Source organism: Pelodiscus sinensis, chromosome 12 (assembly GCF_049634645.1).
Source record: "Pelodiscus sinensis isolate JC-2024 chromosome 12, ASM4963464v1, whole genome shotgun sequence".
In the NCBI taxonomy this organism is placed as follows: Eukaryota; Metazoa; Chordata; order Testudines; family Trionychidae; genus Pelodiscus; species Pelodiscus sinensis.
Window position 1 is genome coordinate 8,946,257 of NC_134722.1, and position 13,637 is coordinate 8,959,893.

General features: G+C 40.0%; 1 long non-coding RNA gene across 2 annotated transcripts; it reads right to left on the bottom strand.

Annotated features, from left to right (window-relative positions):
- Positions 1-1,525: 1,525 nt before the first annotated feature.
- LOC112547728 (uncharacterized) lies at positions 1,526-13,127 on the bottom strand. Of its 2 annotated transcripts, XR_012906647.1 has the most exons (4): positions 12,799-13,127; positions 4,327-4,444; positions 2,219-2,305; positions 1,526-1,760 (listed from the first exon to the last, which is right to left on the bottom strand). It is a non-coding gene; the product is annotated as an uncharacterized LOC112547728 (long non-coding RNA). The 2 variants fall into 2 exon arrangements; XR_012906646.1 differs by lacking the exon at positions 1,526-1,760 and having other exon boundaries at positions 1,903-2,305.
- Between the last annotated feature and the right edge of the window lie 510 nt (positions 13,128-13,637).

A 13,637-nucleotide genomic window follows, 5' to 3' on the forward strand; every position in this document is an offset into this window, starting at 1 on the left:
TTTCTGGTGCACTACTCTGCTTGATTTGGTTAGTGATGATCAACAAAATAGTACCTGAGTAGGCCATAGATTTCAGTAGAACTACTTGCAGACTAAGGTTTAGTAGTCACTCTGAGCAACAATTGACCCTACAGGAGGAATAAAGAGAAAAATCAATTTATTAGTCATTGTATAACAAATGTATTCTAATAATTCAATCTGGACCTGATCCAATGATTCAATAAGAATCTTTTGGTTAATGTTGATGGACTTTAGTGGTTTAAATTTAATGGAAAGGAAGGATTTTTGGCTTCTAGAATAGAAGTTCACTTGTACTGGAATAGGTTACCAATGGAGGTGGGGGAATCTCTACCCCTAGAGGTTTTTAAGTCCTGGCTTGACAAAGTCCTGGCTGGGATAATTGAGTTACGGTTGGTCCTGCTTTGGGCAGGGGGCTGGAGTCAATGACCTCCTGAGGTCTCTTCCAGCCCTCGGATTCTATGATTCTATTTTTGCTTTTCTTCTGAAAGTTTTTATCATGGACAATTAATTGCTTAATTCATTCATTACCTTTAAAGCTTGTACCTTTCATCAACAGAGATAGTCCAAAATATTATCTCACCTACCTTGTCTATTTAAACTGAATGACAGTCAACACTACAATACTCTGGAAAAAGTTCTCTTTTCTAATGAAGCCAATTGGGAATCAGTCAGTAGAAATTTTACTTTAATTGATCACTGGGGGAAATACACATTTTTTGCTCGGAGTTTGTCCTATAAACCAGAAGACTGGAAAATACAATCTTTTGAAGCAGATTTACTACTCCATTCTGTTTTTTCTGTTTTAACATTTCCTCCTGTTCATTTCCTGTCTGTAGATTCCCTTTTCCCTCTGAAAAATGCATATAAAAAATTGACAAAGTTTAAAGATCATAAGATGAGCTGGTATTTGTTCATTTTATATAAAAAAGGGAATCAACCACCTGCATTTTAAATATTTGTGAAATTTGGTACCATGTTAGCAACCCAAATCTGAAGATATCTTATTGATATAGTGGACCAGCACACTTTCACCTTTGGATTCACAGAAAACCTGTATTTCTTAGAGCCATCTTAGTTCCTAGTTAACATCTAACCACAACTCAAAATCAATACTCAACTTGGCACCAATAGAAGTGGCAGGGCTGGTATGCATCAGAGCTGAAAAGTCTTGGCAGAACTGCATGTAGAGGGGACAGAGGAAAACTCAATGCGTGATTTCACATAGTTTCGCTCTCAACCAGTGCCCTTAATTTCCTATTTTCATAGGCAAACTCATATCAACTATATTAAAATCAAATGTTCATGGATTGTGGCAAAACTGACAATCTATGTCTAAAGTTTGAATGTGAGACGTGGCAAGATATGACCTCATCCCTTTTTTTAATAAATAAAAAATTAAGAGATGTTGAAGAGACTTTAAAGAAAAAGTTATGGTTTTATTTAATCACCATGTTTGGAGTTCAGTGACATTAAACACTTTTAATTCATTCATAAAACTCTGGTCTTGATGTGGGATCAAGGAAAGAGAAAAACAACAATGAACTCTGGAGTGTAGTCAACCAGACACAGAAGCCAGAGGAATCAGTTTCTGAACATTGGTCCTCAGATAGATTTCTCTAACCATTCTTACCTTGTGTCACTTGAGTACTTTTTCCAGCTGCCCATTGCTTCCTGTCTGCCTCACAGTTTCTTTGCTTCAGCCTTGCTCCAGTTGTCCTCCATGGTCTTCATTATCCTCCCTGTGGCGGCATACCCTCCCAGCATGTCCATCAAGGCATCAGTCCTTCCTTGTTCCTGTCCCCAGACTTCTCTCCTAGGTAAGACCTCAAAGACCTCTCCTTCCACCTAGCCTGGCAGCAGTTAGGCAGGGCTTCCCCTTTTCAGCTCCTCCCTCTAGTCTCCAGCTGTCCATTAACCTTTCATGACCTTTAGGGTTTGTACCCCATCACACTCTGCTTGTCTCTGCCTTCCATTTTTGCCCTTTGACCTAATCCTTTCTTGTCTTCCCTCCTCTCCTATCTTTGCCTCAAAATATATTTAATATGCAAAAAGTGCCAAGCAGAACCCCACACACAAGGTATGTGTTTACTTTTGTGGAAATTGTATCACATTTATCTTGTATGTTGAATCTGCAGCTGGTAAAAACTCAAACCACCCTTGGTTCTGTAAACCCAAAATAATCTTTATGTTTGCTTACACGTAGAAGAATAATCAATAGATCATGGAATGTATTCCACTGTGTATTGATATGACTCTTGCATTCAATTAGCAATGAATTACTCTTCTGCAATGACAAAATAATATTAAGATTTCATTACTATTTAAACAAAGAGCTAGGGGTAACTAGATTATCAAGGATCGACCACTGTAATAAACAACACATTTTCCTGTTTTTACATCATTGGTATCTCAAAAGCCAAAAGCGGGGAAAAAAACCTGTGGATAAGTGCCTTTATCATGCCACATAAATATTACACTGTCTGCAATGTATTACAGTTTTCTCTGTACTCCCAAATATCAGCGTGTAATGAATAAAAACATTTTTACAGAACCTTACGCCTGTCACAGAAAGAAGGATTTTCCACTAAATTTATATCCTTCAGAAAGTTTCTCAGTTGCAACTCTAGACAGAAGCTTCTTATTTTGTACTGATATAAGATGCAATGTGCAAAAGATTCACATAGCTCTCCTTAGCAATGGTATTAGCAAATCTCTGTCTATCTAAAGCTTCTCTCTTTCTAGAAATGGAGCCTGCTGTTATTTCAAAGGCATTTGTTCTCTTTGAAGGAGGCAACGTGTTTTTTTATTTTTATAAACAATCCATACTTCCCCAAATTGCACATTTTAACTATGGCTACATCTCCATTACACAGTGAAAACCCTTTTAATCCAAACATATTTTTATCTAAACCTTAGCTATGGATCACTTTCCCAGAAGCTCAGCTTTTTATCATACATCATGCATGGTTTACTGGATCGAGCAAAGAACTGAAAAGCAAGAATTATATAATCTGGGTATCAACAGTGATTCACTCTGTGGTCTTATGAGAGTTATTCAACTTCTTCCTGCGTAAAATAGGGATTATACTCTCCTACCTCATAGGAATAGAGTCAGAAGCAATATTTGTCAAGTAGCTGGAAATGAATTGGGAATGAGAATAAACTCCCTGTAATAGTGTTCGTAGATGCACAGCAAGTTATACATTTTGGGGTAGGGTTGTTCCTGCTTGTTGTCACTAAAAGTAGTTCAGGATTGTGTGAGTGTGTATGAGAGAGATTCATCAGCTTCACCCCCCGCCCCCGACAAAAAAAAAAAAAAAAGATTGCAAAAAAGCACCAAGGCAAAGTTCCTCAAAGATATTTAAGCATGCAACTCCCATTGATTTCCATGGAAGTAAGAAGCCAAACACCTTTAAGGTTCTGGACCCAAATAAATACTATACTATAACCAAAATGAAAGTTATACCGACCACCCCACCTGGACTGGGAAAAACTTCCTAGAACCAGAGAAGGAAGAAGAGCTGAAGACTACATTTGCATGAGAACCCTTGCTTGAACAATCAAATTAACCTAGCTTGTATACTTCGATATTGTGCACCATTTCAAAACTTTTGGAGAGACTGGTGCACAGGTGCTAGAACTAAGAGTGTGGGGTGTGCTGCCGCACCTTAGGGATTGAAGTGTTTTCTATTATGTACAGGGTTTACAGTTTGGTCCAATGTCTCTCAGCAGCTCCACTGTGAAAATTGTTCCACTATCCCAGGACTGGTGTGGATTTTATGCCTGGCTTGGACCAATCTCATGGAGGCCTTTGAATATCAGACCTCTGATATATCTAGAATTGAACCATGACCAGTGGGAATTCAGCGATAAGTGTATGGGAACCTGTGTTGCTAAAGCAGCATGGCTGCTTCATTTTGTACTGGCTTGAATATTTTCAGCACCAGTGGCTTCATTTGGTTGTGTTGGGTGAGTGCGTTGCTGATGAGGTAAGTCATTTACAATATGACAGAAAAATGTGATAGGAGTATTGGGCAGAATCTATGTGTAGGTCTCATTCCTGGGTTTTTTTGTTTTGTTTTTTGGCATTCCACTGTTTCTTTACCCTCACCCCTTTTTCATTTCCAGCTGCCATTCATCTGTGTCTGTACATTCGGTGCTTTTATATAGCTGCCTTATTACATGTCATGGGGATTTTCTTTCATCTGCCATATTGAATGAACCATCTAACTTCATTCTCCTGCCTTAGTCTCCAGCGCACATGGTTTTTAAAGGAAGGCTGATAGAAATATCAGAGTAACTTACACAATCACTTCATCCATCCTTGGCCTCTTTTATCTTTCCCTTGGCTCTTGGTGGACAGGCATGAGATCAGAATCTTCTGGTTCTTCTTTGGTTTTGAACTGAACTGGACTTTCAAGTTCTGACAGGGAAAAAAGATACCCTTTGATCCTTACAAAGCACAGCAATACAGAAATATTAATACCCTTCCTCCCCTTTTCAGGAAGGAGTTTTAGAAACACCATACGAATGTTTTGAAGCAACAAATACTCCTGTCATTCACCTTATAGACTCACTACTTTCTTTCTTCAATGTATTTGATCCTGTCTTGTTCTATAACTTAAGTTCAAATGACATCTTATATTAGATACAGAAATAATACAGATTTTCTTGCTGTGACAACTAAATTATCATACAAACTAAACTTTACAGCTGTTATTAATGGTCCCCTGATTTAAGTATCTTTTTTTTATTTTTTCATTACCTTTTCTTTCCCATCCTCCTTGGACATACAGAAGGATTCTTCTTCCACCTTTGGGAAGATCTCCACCATTTTAATGGTAAAGGACCATAATGTAGAGTTTGCAAATAGGCATACACCAGACACACGTTACCCGATTTATAAATGCAAAAAGGGTATGTCTCACTGTACTAATAAGAGTTGATGTATATCAGTAACACAGACTGCAGCCTTTCATGAGCTACAACTCACTTCATCAGATGCTGATATCAGTGCTAATTAAATCGGCCCCATGCATTCTGGTTTAAATAGTACTGATGTCATACAGTCTTTTCTGTATCCTTTTTTTAATTCTTCAGCATCTGAGGAAGTGAACTGTAGCTCACAAAAGCTTATGTTCTAATACCCTAATACATTTGTTAGTCTTTAGAAGGGCCACTAGACTCCTTGCTATTTCAGTGCTAGTTCTCGAAGGCTGTGTCTACATTGGCACCCTTTTCTGTAAAAGGGATGCTAATGAGACACTTCGGAATTGCAAATGCCGCGGGGAATTTAAATATCCCCCGCAGCATTTGCATGAACATGGCTGCCGCTTTTTTCCGGCTCAGGGTTTTGCCAGAGAAAAGCGCCAGTCTAGACGGGATCTTGCGGAAAATAAACCCTTTTCCGGAAGATCCCTTATTCCTACTTGAAAGCGGCAGCCGTGTTCATGCAAATGCCGCGGGGTTATTTAAATCCCCCGCGGCATTTGCAATTCCGAAGTGTCTTATTAGCATCCCTTTTACGGAAAAGGGTGCCAATGTAGACACAGCCTTAGATTATGTCTACACAGTATCATTATTTCAGAATATTATCAGTTATTCCAAAATAACATAGTGCTTGTCCATACAGCAAACCTTTATTTCCAAATAATGGTGAGCACAAGGACTTCTTTCTCCACCTTCTGTAACCCTCATTTCACGAGGAGTAAAGAACACTTCCTTTGACTTCCTGCTATGTAGACAGCACCAAAAGCTGAATTAAGCTATTTCAACTTAAGCTATGCAATTGATGTAGCTCTAGTTGCACAGCTTAATCCGAGTTTTGCCCTGCTGTGTAGACATACCCTTAGTCTTAGTTTAAAAAACCGTCCTTCCCCACATAAAATACAGTAAAACTCCATTAGTCAGGCATCCAATGCTCCGGCACTCCTGATGGTCCGGCACCATCAGGAACCCGGAAGTGCTCGGGGCAGCCAGACAATTGGAGCTGCTCTGCGCCCGGCTTCCCCAATTCAGCCGCTGCTGAAACTGACCAGCAGCTGAATCAGGGAAGCTGGGGGCAGAGCAGCTGGGGTGCTGCCGGGTCGGTCCCGTAGCCCTGCCCCTTGGGGCTGCGGGACCAACCCGGCAGCACCCCAGCTGCTCTTGAGGACGCCTGGGACAGAGCAGCCGGAGTGCTGCCAGGTTGGTCCTGCAGCGCCGAGGGGCAGCGATATGGGACCAACCCAGCAGCACCCCAGCTGCTCTGCCCCAGGTGCCCCTATTCAGCCGCTGCTGAAACTGACCAGTGGCTGATTCCAGGAAGCCCGGGGCACAGCAGCTCTGCCCTGGGCTTCCCGGAGTCAGCCGCTAATCAGTTTCAGCAGCGGCTGACTCTGGGACACCTGGGGCAGAGCAGCTGGGGTGCTGCCGGGTTGGTCCTGTAGTATCGCCCCTCAGCGCTGCGGGACCAACCCGGCAGCACTCCGGCTGCTCTGTCCCAGGCATCCTCAAGAGCAGCTGGGGTGCTGCCGGGTTAGTCTCGCAGCGCCGAGGGGTGGCACTACCGGACCGACCCGGCAGCACCCTAGATGCTCTGCCACAAGCGTCCTCGATTCAGCCGCTGCTGAAACTGACCAGTAGCGGCTGAATCGGGAACGCCTGGGACAGAGCCGGACTATCGGAAGGGGGGGCTATAAGGGGTGTGGTGTGGCATCCCTCCACCCCACCCCAGACCCCTCATAGCCCCCCCCCCCCGATAGTCCGGCATATTTGATAATCCGGCACCCCCTGGGTCCTAAAGGTGCCTGATTATCGGAAGTTTACTGTACTTAGAACTCAGGAAGAGCTCTGAGGCAGTTTTTCAAAATGCTGGTTAAATTTAAACAATTCTTTTAGTTTCTCCCTCACACATTTGTTTGTTTTGAAGCTTCATTCTAAAGCATGTGGGTCTGTCAGACCTGCAGTTGTTAAATTGTACCCTTGGACCACAAAAAGTACAGCTGTATTTCAAAACCCTCAACACACACAGACTCAATCCAGGCTGTTCTTTGCTGAGATGTGAATTCTCAATACAAGGTCATTGACCAGGTTATCTATTTCTGTCTATACTTAACCCATACAGATACCAATTCCAAGTTTTTCCAGCAATAATCTCCCTCCCACCCCCTCCAGCAACTGTGACACTTTCTGATTTAAACAGAATTTCCCATCAATGTCTTTAAAACAAAAAATGGCACAAATTTGGAGAAGTCTATTCTTCACTATCACTGCCTAATTAACTAAGATGTAGCTACTCCCCAAGTCTTCTTTTTAATTATGCTTCACCGGAATGAGACAGACTCACAACTGAAGGTGTATACAATGCCAGATGTGCTGCAATAAACTGCACACTGAAGTCCAGCTATTTGCAATAACACATTGTTCAGAAATTTGTCATTCCTCTGCACTGTGTATTCCGATGTTGTCTTTTCAAATCCTCAAATCTCCACCCCTTTAATTAGATTGTTGTAGTGGAATCCCCAGGAAATTGTTAGCATCATCAAGCTTTGCTGATCCAATTACACTTGCAAACTAATAGGGTTTCTATATACACACATGCACACACAATTATAATCAAATACCAGTCTGAGGAAGATGAATAGTTTCTCCTGGGGTTCCCACTACACATCATCTGAAATATCATAGCTTTAGTAATTCAAGTAATTGGCAAATGACACTGTGAACACTTGTGGGGTTTTTCCAGTCTTTCTGAACAGTAATACATTTATTCTTTCAGTCCTGGATACATTGCATACATTGTGATTGCACTGCATTGCATACAATTTGATGTGCAAGATATATTTACAGTAATGCACTGTGGTATCTAGATTGGACTCTAACAGAGGCTGCACGTTCAGAAGCTGTAATTATTTCAGGATGTGGCATCCCTGAAATCTACTAGGAGTATGTGACCCTGATGTTCCATGGACTTTATTGGCCAATGAATTCCAGATAAAGTTTAAAAGATGTTTACATCAAGTCAAAAATGGTTCCAACCCTGTCTATCCAAAACCACTTTTTCTCTTACATTAGAGCAGTAGCTGCAGAAGAGGACAGAACTCTGAATATGCCTTCCCATCTTAATCTACCAAAACTTAGGTTTGATTACTTTCTGGGCCAGACAGATCTGTTCTCTAAGTCATTTTTCTTGGATGGGTGGGAAAGAAGAACTGGCCAGGTGGGCTGAGATTGGGAGATTGCCATGAAGGCTCCTAAGACACCTTCAAAAGAACATGGTAGAAATAGTCTGCACCTCAGAAATTTCTCTAGGAATTCTGTTTCAAGATTTGCTTGAGACGTATTTATTGCATAGTGTTAACATTTGTGATTAAAAAAATATCAACTGGTCTTTGAGAGTGAGATAGATGCAATAAAAGCTTAAACAAATAAAAAAGTATGACAGTTTCTTATGGCAATAGCCAAAGGTAGATATAAGCATTCTGAGACAGCACGATGATGTCAATAATTCACAAACTTATTTAGTTTTCCATCTTTTTCATATCACCACCAGTGTTTCTTTGAACTACTAAGCTTGGACATGTTTGTGGAAGCTCTAAAAATGTCATGCAAAACAGTTGTAATGCCGCTGGTAATGTGGAAGTTTTTCCCTCTTCAAAACCTATATTTTTCTGTGTACTTTACCACATAAATCAAAAAAGCAAAAGACCACATTAGTATCAAAAGGAAATAATCACAAGCATTTTACACTCATGGGGGAAAGAATATCTCATTCTCATAAAAATATATTCTCCCAGGAGCTTTTTGTAGAGTTAGTCAAATTTTTATTTAAAAGATGTGCTGGAAGTAGCATAAATTAAATTGGACACAAAGACTCGACTAAACTTGTAAAAACTGGGATTGCTAAGGAGCTAAAATGGCAGGAGGAGGTCTGGAAAGAAAATGCTAATTAAATAAAAAATCCCAAGACATTGACCATACAAATTATCAGTAGTGGAAGCCTATAAAGTATAAAAAGCAAAGCATATCTATTAAGAGTATGAAAATCTCTCATAGTTCCACTTTTCTGCACACTCTATTTATACCTGTGCCATTCAATTTATAAGCATGCAAGTGCGCTTTGAAAATCTAGTCCTCAAAGGTTCATTTTAAGCACTGGAGTGATAAAAAAAGAGCTAAAACAGAAGCCAATAAAATGTAGGAAATATGGATGAAAAACTGTGGGAAGACAGTGATACACAGAATCCAATAACATAACATTGGATCACTTGACGACTACCTGTTCTGTTCATTCCCTCTGAAACACTTGGCACTGGCCAGTCAGGAGACAGGAAACTGGGCTAGATGAAGCTTTGGTCTGACCCAGCATAGCTGATCTATATGTTCTTATGTAAAATCCAGTTAGTCCCATTCATACACATTTGGGCCAGGAAAAGAATAATGTCTGAAATGCCAAATTCTGGACCATGGAGTCAATCATATGCATTTTCTCTCAATTCATATATAGACTCTTCATTTCCAACAACACACAGTTTTTCTCATTTGTTCCAAGTGGGAGGAAGAAAGGGCAAGAAGGTCAAAAAATGTGCCTGACATTCCCGAAGAAGCAAGTGGCTCAGAGCATATTAGAGCTAAATATTCCTCTAGACTGAAGTGATATGAAAAACCCTCCCTGGCTTTAATTTAGTGAGATTCACATGAAAGATTTCCCCACTTTTAACCCTAAAGGAAGAGTTGAGTTCCGTGAAGAGAGACACCAAGTTGCATGTTCAAATTCTGGCTCTGCCACAAGATTGCTGTATGACCCTGGGCAAACAACTTCATCTCTCTTCCTTCAGCTCTGCTATGTGTAAAGTGAGGATAATTCATGCCTACCTCACAGAAGTGGAGTATATTGATGTTCATACATTACTAGGAAGCACTTCATAATACAAAATTTAAAAGAATTATTTCAGAGAAGTTCATTTTCAACACAAGATAAAAAAACCTTCAAAAACCGACATGTGAGCATGTCGGGTTTGGAGCAGAAACACCAGATTCCACGTTTTCTCAGGAAACCAGAAATCAACCTCCCTGGAAACTCAGTCCATGTTTGCTGAAGAGTTCAAGATCAGCAGCAAACCATCTGCTCAAGTGTCAAAGCCCTAATCCAGGCAAAATCCATCCCATTTTGAAATTAATTATGAAAGTGCCATGAAGCCTGCTCCTGACTCAGCTCTTTGCGTAACTCTCTCAAGACTATAGAATACATTGACCAGAAACCATTGATTTGATAGCACCTGAAATGATAGCGAACCACGAATATCTGCTTTTCACAATCGTTCAAAAGCTGGTCACACAAAATTAAAGCAAGATACTTTTCCCTTTTTCAGAATTGCTGGACAACAGCATTGCAAAGTGATAGTGGAAATGTATGCTGTCAGCATTCCTGCTCTCTATGCAGCCAGTAACCAAATGTATGTACTTTCTGAAAAATCTTTGAATGCATTATAAACATGGAGTTATATTACCTTGTGCTTCCAACAAGTGTAATTAAACTATCTTTTTTGAAGCCATCACTATCTACAGACAACCTCCTCTCTGCTGGCTCTTCATTAGATATGGATTTAGTTTTCATTACTTTGTTGCCATTGTTGGTGTTAATCTCTGCTCCCATCACAGAGAAGCTACATAGATGAAAATTGATCTTCAGGGTATTCCTGACACAAACACTCTGTTCATAACAGATATGAACCAACGTATCAAAAAACATATTTCCTCTGAAGAAATTAAGATTATTGTATTAGTTTGACCAATACCAGTCTAATTATGCAATTTCAATAGCACGTTCAGCCCTGCACAAAGCAATGCCTGCCCCAAAAAACTTCCAATCCAAGGGCTTTATCTTGCAAATCCTTACTAACAGTGCTGGGTTTGCTACCAGTAATAGGTGATGAGACATTTTCCAAACTCAAATCATCCTCATCGGTTTCTAATTTGCTTGGTTTTATTTGTTTAAATGAATCTGCTGGCTCAGGGCTGTTATTTTTTGGATCAAGATACATTTTCTGTAAATGAAACATGTTTAAGGCTTATATATGGCTTGGGTCAAGTCTTAAATGTTAGGAGGCCTCTGCAATTGCAGGGAACTGCTGAGCACACAGATTTCAGTTCCAATAACCAAGGCATTGTCTCCCTCCACCTTTCTCCCTCCCAAATACAGGGACACAAGGGGCTCATTTTATTTTGCTATTGTTTTAATAAATATCACACCACACACACGACAGAAATGGTGCAGCCATCACAGGATCCTGCTGGAGAGGCAGCCTGGGGATACAGGAGGATTTGCTGAAAGAGATTTACTAGAAACAATCAAATTACCAAGAACCTCAGTCTAGAGGTTCAGTCTTCTAAAATAATAAGGATTGAACTTTGAGCCAAGGATCTTAAATTTGCTGCAGCATTGATACTTCTGGGCACGAGAAGAAATGCCTCTGGAGACAACATGGAGTCAGAAGCTACATATTTTAACATGATAAGTGCAATTTCTAAACATGTTCTCATGATCTTCATGAAATCCTTAGTTTTTGGAGGAATGAATTCAATATTGAGGTCTAGGGAGCCTCCCATTCGTGTTACAATTTTCATGGTTCCCAAAATCCTAACAAAGAACAAGAAACAACCTCTGAAAGGGAATGTCTGAGTGAATTGCTCAGGTGAACACAGAATCAAAAGGGGGAAATGGAATATTTTGAATTAACAGTAAGGAACTTTAATAAAACTCCCTGAGGCTACAGACCTTGTTAAAAATAGTTAATTTGCCAGTTTTTTACAAAAAATTCCTCATGGTCCTCATTAGGTTTTGCTGTTTCCTATATAAATCTACCATTAATTATACATATCTGAGGAAGGCCAAGGAAAAGGAAGACCAGTATGGTTGAATAGCAAACCTCAAGAGGTCACACATTCCAAACAGATATATTTCAGAAGATGCAAATCCAATGCTAGTGAAACCAACAGAAGAGCTCAAAAGTATGGCAGTTAAAATAGAAAAAGGAAATTAAGAGTGCTAAAATGTAACTTCAAGAGTAGATAGTCAAATATTTAAATTGAATTCTTTAAGCATAATAGAAGCAGGAAGCCCCTTAGAAAACTATCAGGGAGTAAAAGGAAGAATCAAAGACAAGGATATTACTGAGAAGTTAAGTTACTGATGAGACATCTAACCTGGACCTATTGTTTGCAGGTAAAAAAAGATGACGCTTCTTCAGATACTGAGGTATCATTAGATAGTACTGGGAAAAAACTGACAGATTAAAAAGCATCAGATACATATTTAAGAATTCTGAAAAACTTAGAAGAGGCTGAACAAAAATACATACGCATTAAAACTAGTAACTATATCGGACATCTGGAGGAGAGCAAAGGTGTACAGATGTCTAAAACAAGGTGCTGCTTTGGATAATCCTGAAAATTACAAACCTATGAGTTTTATTTAATTACCAGCGAAACTGCATGAAAATATGATATAGAATTATAAAACACTGATGAACATGATATGAAACACGCATGGTTTCTGTAGAACTTGTCTTCATTTTTTAGACTGTAAGATCTTCAAGGCTGGGACTGTTTATACATACATATACAGTGCCTAGCACAATGGGGTCCTCCTGGTTTTAAATGGGATGGGGTTCAAGGCACTTACTATAATACAAATAGTAAACTTGAGATTCAGTGTTGATCCTTCACATTCCTACAAACTCTCAATACATTCAAATTACCGAGTGTAGGCAATAAAAAGAAAAAAATGTCCCTCACCTTGTTGCATAAATTGCTAGTTTCGTCCCCTGGAGGCTAGTTCAATTTGCCTCAAGAAGAGAGTCACATTTTCAGGCTGGGTCCAACTCTATTTTATTGTTTGCAAACAAGGACGGCCAAGGAGCTCAGTGCTCAAAGCAGGGTCGACCTTGAGCATCGCCTGAGCTGAAACTTTTATAGATTTCACATTCCTTCTGGTCAGCGTGTCGCAACGTGATTGGTCACTGCAAGTTTACTCAGTTCCCTGGCAGAAAGTTTAGCAGCTTCTAAGACATGCGCAATCAGCTAAATGATACGTGCTGTTTCTAGCTTAAGCAATGGAGGGGAAGAAGCACACTTAGCTTTTACTACAACCTTTCACATCCAGCCATGGTGGCCTTAACATAGGATACATAACTCACATGCATTCCAATTCCAGAGGAATGTTTTACTGAAAGCAAATTTTATAGTACCCTGGCTATTCCTCAGCACAGAGATCTGTCAGTCTGAAGCCCAGTGCTGGTCACCAGTAGAGATCAGGAGAAGCTGCTTGTTTCAGGAGTACATTTTTATTTCCTCCTTTCTAAAACAAAACAGCCCTGTACTTTGGTGACTGGCTAAAGGACATTGCACTGAAGCATGGTCAAAACATTCCATTAGCCTGATGAGTTATCTGACTTGAAGTATACACACACAAAAAGCATAAAAAAAAATCAGTCAAGCACAAACTGAAGAAGGCTGGGTGTCAAAGTAAAACATCCCGGTAAAGGATATCAGATCATAGAGTCACTGATAGTTGCAGCTAGTGAAGTGCAGAACTGTGCTCAGAAATACACAGTCAATGCATAACCAAGCAATGT